We start from the raw sequence: 7,173 nt of genomic DNA, 5'->3' as shown, positions 1-7,173 counted from the left end.
CCTGCGGGCAAGCCCAGCTTCAGCTTCAAAACTCGAAATGTTCAAAACATTCAAAACATTTCTACTGTCCTCGTTTCATTTTGAGGCTGTTTCAAAGCCTTTTGTTTTGTTTCGATTTCACTTTTTTGTGTGAAATGAGTCTAAACAGTGTCAAAACTTAACAGCCAGCAAAATTTTACACAGTCCTCCTGTCTGTTATTTGACACTTCAGTAGCTTATTAGCTGTTTAATAATTAGACCTAGATCCTCAGAGGGATTAAGACATCTCATTCTTAGGTCCTTGTTACATGTTATATTTAGCACCTACTAACTGCCCTTATAATATTAGGGCAAATATTAGGGCATTTTTTATGTGGTTCCGATACGGTGCTGTGTGCTTTTAATTAGTGAGCCACACTAAGTAGGTGCGCTGCACCGCTAATACACATGATATGTGAGGCTGGCAGAGCACATCAATTTATGTGCTCCAGCAGACTTGATTAGTTGTGTCAGCTCTGCTGCACTGGTTTTCTAGCACATTGAAGCAGGCTCCCCACATGTGTGTAAGTGCCTCCAGTGTCTGAGCATTCAAGCAGTGATCAGAGGACTCTAGTGCAGTGCAGGTGGGTGGGAGCTCGACCAACAGCTGTTGGTTGTGCTTTCACCGCCCTCACTGCGCTGGAGCCTTGCCAGTTCAAGGGCATCCCTGGCCTCATCTACATGTGCACTGTAATGTGCAATAGACTTTTTTTTACTGTGCATTAGAGCATCACATAAAAAAGTGGCATTACACTAATGCACAGTAAAATAGTCTACTACATATTAAGCGCCACTACTCACATTGGAGGTACTAAATTTAATGAGCATTAAAAAGATGCATTAATGCACATGTACATGTGCCCCCTGTGTTATTCCCATGTGGTGTGAGAGCTGGGACTGACTCCCATGCTGTGTCATTGTTGTTCCCAGACCCTGCACAGCACAGGATTTTCACTCTCTGGCCTGGCATGGCACCAGAGCTGGTTCAAAACTGGTGCAGTACTACAGTCTATCTTTATATCATACTAAGTATTAATGTGTGACTGCTGAGAAAACTTTCTATGCCATATTAATGCTTACTACAGTCTAAACAACTGTAACTTAATGTAAAGGGCCAGGGGTAAGAAAAAAAAAAAACCCTCACAGCAGGAACAGGGACAGAGGAAGACAAGGGTGGAAGAACTGGAGGAGTGCGAAGATTCTGGAGCAGCTGTTCAGTAAGGATTGAATGTCTCGCAGCAGAAAGGGGTGGGGCCAGAGGGATATAGAGGCCAGAGGGTGAGGAGAGAGTCTCTGGAGGAAGAAACAGGGAGGAGGAGACCCTGGTGGATCAGGCTCTAAGGGAGTGAAGAGAACACGTGGAGCTCATTCAACTGCAAACTGCCAACAGGGATTCTAAATGAAGTAACTCCCTGGAGAGGAGCAAAAGGGGTGGAGGAACCTTTTCTCTTCACAAAGGTACCAGGACTAGCATTCGTTTGTTGTTGTTGTCGTTGTTTATTTTACTTGCAGGGTCTGTTGCGAGCCACTCAAACTATAAGAAGAAAGAAAATAAAAAGAAATTGAGAGAGGACACTGTGAATCTTTGGGAAGAGAGATTGTGCTCAGAGAAGAAATAAAGAATTAAAAGACTAAACCCAGGACCACATGAGCCAGACTGACTAAAAGTTGTTAGATAAACAGTAACACAATTAAAGTAAAATCATACCCAAGTGGGATTCCGTTTAAGCTGACAATGGTATTCAATTGATGTAAACCCATAACAAGTAATTGATGGACGTAAGTTCGAGTATGTATAAATAAATGACGCTTTTAAGAAAAACAAAGTAAGTCTATGATTTTAACTTGACGGTTAGTACTAGCTATGATACACAAGAATTACCTAAGAAAAAGTTAATAAGTCAAGAAGATCCCCTTTCCACACTACAGATTGCCAGATTTCTACTGCAATAGATAACCCATAACACCTCCCGACCTATAACAGTGCATATTAATCAAGTCGTGGCAGGAGAGAGTCGGTAAATACTGTTATCAGTCCAGACAGTGCAATCTAAGAGAAGAAAATCCAGAATAGTGCATTAGGTTCAACGCAACTTCCCCACACTTAACAAGGCCCTTACTAATTTCAATGCAACTGAGGTGCCAACACCTTTGAGGGTCTGGACCTTAGTTTTCAGCCTACTCCTTTTCAGTAATAGCTTAGTAATACAATGTAAAGAGGACTGTTGGTAAGTGGGGGAAGGAGGTGTCATGTTTACTTCAAAAGATGACTGTTCCTCTTCTCAGTCCAAGGAGAGGTTCTTCCTGGGCCTTGATGGAATCAGGAATAAAACCATCAGAGGGAAAGAATGTAGCTAGTGGGAGGCATGGTGTCACTAAACAGGGAGGGGTTTCATCATCTCAGAATACAGAGATGAAGCAAAATACAGAGGAAGGAATGGATGAGAAAGAGGAGGAAGAAGAAGACTGGATGAGAAAAGGAGCAATAGACTGGAAACACACACCTGGGAACTGGGTCTGAAAAGAGCAGAGAAAAGCAGAGAGAGATGTACCCTCTTGCCTGCAATCAGTGGTGTAGAGTGGGTGTGGGAACCCCCCAAGGGCTCAGAGCTGAAGGTGTTAGTGTTTGTTGTACCTCTGAGCTGCTAGCATTCACATTACACTACAAAAATCTCAAAGAGACTGCCATACTAATGGTAGACCACAGCACTCATTGCGATACCCTGTAGTGGTACTAGATAGAATGTATTCATTCTTTTTCTGGCATCTTTGTGATTTGCAATACCTCCGACTCTTTATACTCAATTAATTAAGCTACTAGGACAAATGCATATGTGATGTGTAAAGAAGTGAGTAAATAACTTTATGCAGTTGTATTAAAGTCCATGTTTGGGTTGCATAACATGCATGTGAAGCTATTGCAAGAGTTTGCAGCTCAAACTATCTTAGGCTGCTTTATGCTGACTCACAAATTGGGCCTCAAAAGTTATTTCTGCCATGGCTGCAAAGTACAAAATAACATGAATGAGACAGCCATTGCTATGGCAAAGAATAGCAAACATGTCTTTGAAAAAGGCAAGAGGACAGACCTTCAACACTTTTTAGTTTGTACTTATGAATTGTGCTTATTTGTATAGGACAGGAATCCCAGGAGAAGCACCAAGGTTTTTCCAAAAAAGATATGAGTTTGAGTCTAGTTTACTATTTGTACTAAGGCCCACTTGCAGTGTTATGGAAATTATTAAAGTACCTTTTTGTGTGGGAACAAATTGCACTTATGCTTCCTTCCATTTACACTGCCAGCATGTGTAAATGGGAAGTAATGTTTTGCGTGAAAGCCAGTGCTGCTCTGAAGTTTTCAGTCCAGTCTACTTAGTTTTGGAAAGGCTGAATTATGCATGTGTTTGTTTCCTATTCAGGTATTGTATCCAGTTCTGAAATCATCCAGCATTTCTGTAGCTAATTGTGTTCACTTCATTATACATGGTGTCCGGATCTGCTAAGTGTTTGTTTCCTGTGGCTGCTTATAGTAGAACCACTTTGGCTAATGGTACTAGTTGTAGTTCTACAGAACTTTCTTTTAAAAATGTGTGATATGTTACTTTTTTTTAATTAAAGAACATCCATTCCCATTGTTCAGATAAAATACATCTGTCTCTCCAATTTTCCCAGGATAGTGAGAGTAAAATCACTTTCATAGACATTAGGGCTGGAACGGACCTCAGAAGATCATCAAGTTCAGCCCCCTGCCCCAGGGGCAGGAAGTCAGCAGGGGTCATAGGATCCCAGCAAGATAAACATCCAAATTTCTCTTGAAGTCATTCGAAGTAGGTGCTTGAACCACCTCCGGTGGCAATCTATTCCAGACCTTGGGGGCTCGGACAGTAAAGAAGTTCTTTCTTATGTCCAGCCTGAAATGGTCATGAAGGAATTTGTGACCATTTGACCTTGTCATCCCCTGGGGTGCTCTGGTGAACAGACGTTCCCCCAGATCCTGGTAAGCACCCCTGATAAACTTATAGGTGGCCTTGAGATCACCCCTGAGCCTGTGCTTTTCCAGGCTGAAGAGTCCCATGGCTCTCAGCCTCTCATAAGGTCTGTTTTCCTGACCTCTGATCATGCACGTGGCTCTCCTCTGGACTCTCTCAAGCTTCTCCACATCCTCTTTGAATTGTGGAGCCCAAAACTGGACGCAGTACTCCAGCTGCAGCCTCACCAAGAACGTGTACAACAGGAGAATGACATCCTGGGATTTGCTTGAGAAGCATCTATGGATGCAAGCCACTGTTTTGCTGGCCTTACTAGCAGCAACATTACATTGAAGGCTTATGTTCATCTTGTGGTCATTTATGACCCCCAAGTCATTTTCATCCACAGTGCTAGCCAGCATAGCACTGCCAAGCCTATAAGCATGCTGTGGTTACTTTGTAACCACCTGGAAGACTTAAAGCATTTGGATTTCAAGAACTGAGACTAACATATCTGGCTCAGGCCCATGACAGATATTCAAATTAAGATGTGATGGGATACCACACATTTGTGGCAGGATGTGTGGTTTTGGGATGGGGGATTAGATTTAAATTATGTCTTACTTGCTGGTGCAGGGGGAACTTGTATTCCTCCTGCACCAGGAAAATGGAACTAATCAGCTGGCTGTCAGTTGGGGCTGGGAACCAAACCAGTTCCCTTTACTGAGGTGGCAGCCACTTTGGGACATTGGGAGTTCAGCATCAGGCTGTGACAGCCTGATACCTGGCTCCTTGCACACCAGGAGCTATAAAACAATATGTGCCACCCAACTGACTGGCACATGTGGGTTTATAACTCCCTATGCACCATCAGGCTCTCCATATACAGGAAGCTATAAAGCTACATATGCCACACAGCTGGGTGGCACACAGAGCCTATACAGCTCCTAGTACACAGGGAGCCTAGGATCAAGCTGTCACAGCCTGGCCACATGTTCAGTTTAAGGTGTGGTATAAACAAACCACAAAGTTATTCTACATTATATGTGATATAACTTTGTGGGGCATTTATTGCATTATCATTATCATTTAATTGAGTTGCATGTGTGGTTGGTTACTATTTAAGGTACAATTAACCCGTTAATAGTGTCTTGAATGTAATGTGTCAGGGGCCTAATAGATAACATCATGGTATCTGTGCATTCCCTTCTCAAATCCCACTGGCCCTGATGAGTTATCTGCCACATTTCCCTTTTCATGGAAGCTGGAATAATCAGTATATTTCCTTTGAATAACAGTTCATCATTTTCATTAATTTTTTTCTGGGCAGGAAACTATTCTATGATTTCATGTGTCACTTTACTGTTGCCTTCAGGCTATCTATCTCTTATCACTGTGTGTAACCTCCAGAGACACTCATTCTCCAGTTGCCAGTCTGAACTAGCTAATACACTATTTTAGACCTCAACTCCATGCGGCACCCAATGACTAGGGAGACAACAGATCAATGCCATCATGCATCACCTGCACACATTGTTCATCAACAGATTTATTCAAAATGGAGACAGCTTCAAACTAGCTCCAACAAACCAGGGAGCTGCCATGAACATTAGTTCTTTCCATATTTATATACCTTGGTTTATGTTCATTAACATTTACCCCACCTTTTTTCATCCTTTGTTCTACCCCTAGTCCTTCCCATCTTAAACTCCACTTCTCTTTACTGTTTATTTCATTAGCATGGAATTGTCTATGCATTTTACTTATTTACATGTCTTTTTTGCTATGAGCACATGCTTAAGACCCTGACCCCAGCTTCTTTCAGTCACTTGCAGTTTCTTGCTGATTTCTTTACCATCTCCAAGGTTTTGCTTCTGCTTTATCTCCTAATGATAGCTGGTGGGCTGCATCCTGTTCTTCTTATGCAATGAGCTATATATCTTACAACACTACTATATTGTTAGGAAAATGCTTGCCTACGCATCTTGCAAGGTTACTTTTAACATTCTGCCTTGTGGTTAGCATCTTGCTAGGCCACAGGTTATAGCCTTCTATTCAGCTGCAAATCCAATGCTTCCCAAGATCCAAACACTGTTACCCTAACACAGTAACCAGAGTGTCTGTGAGACTCTCCAACCCCACTGGTACCTACCATAATATTTACTACTCTATATTATTCTGTATCTTACAGGTAAGCTGTGATGACTTATCTAGTGGTTCTGGGCTTTAACTGAAGCACCTGTCCCATGATTGTTTACTGTGGGTGAGATTTTCAAAAGTTGGTGTTAGCCATGTCAGACAAACACGTGCATTTGAATGTTTATTTATTTTGGCCTATTGATGTAAACTATTTATTCTAGGTGCAATTCTCAAAAATCTAAAACAACAAGCCTGTTAAAAGCTAGCAGATAAACTCCATCCTTGCACTGTGAAAATAAAATCCCTTACTCTTTTCCAACCTTGAAAGCATGCTTGCAAAAATAGGCCTCACAGCATATCCGGACAGTCAGTAAACTTTGTTTAGGAAAATGCTGCATGTGGGGCGATTCACTGAGGATTTTCATATACATGTAGTTAAACAGTCAACTAATTTTCAGTGTGTGTATACAAATTCCTAATTAGGCTCATATACATTGGGCATTTTGACCCTAAATAGTTATATAGTAAGGTACACACACCATTGATTATACTTTTCAAATTATCATTCTCTCTGTTTTCCATAAAGAATTTTCCTTTTGGATGTTTGCAATTAGGGATGATCAATTTTTGCTTCTTGTCCATTCTGGAAGCAGTAGATACAGCCTCTAATTCCTCCAGCTGTGAATTCTAGGAGAAATAATTCATATGTTTATTCATGTTAAGCTGAATCTATATTTCAGGTCATTGTTATACCCACCTACAACACATAAAAATATGTTTTAAAATAATATGTGCTGTCTAGCAAATGATACTGACCCTAATGAACATGAATATTAAAAACCCAGTCCAATCCAAATGCAACACACACCCTTTCTTTTTATTTGGTATGCTTGTAAAATATGTTCGATTTGCAAATGCCACAACAGTGTCTTAAAATAGTATATCAAATTTCAACTTATAACTCAGTTGACAGTTGTGAAAATGTGCATGTAAAATAGTTGGCACAAATACTAACATTATTATTACAATAAAAAATAAGGCAAGGGAA

This window comes from Alligator mississippiensis, chromosome 3 (assembly GCF_030867095.1).
Source record: "Alligator mississippiensis isolate rAllMis1 chromosome 3, rAllMis1, whole genome shotgun sequence".
NCBI classification, from domain to species: Eukaryota; Metazoa; Chordata; order Crocodylia; family Alligatoridae; genus Alligator; species Alligator mississippiensis.
This window is presented reverse-complemented; position numbering follows the sequence as displayed.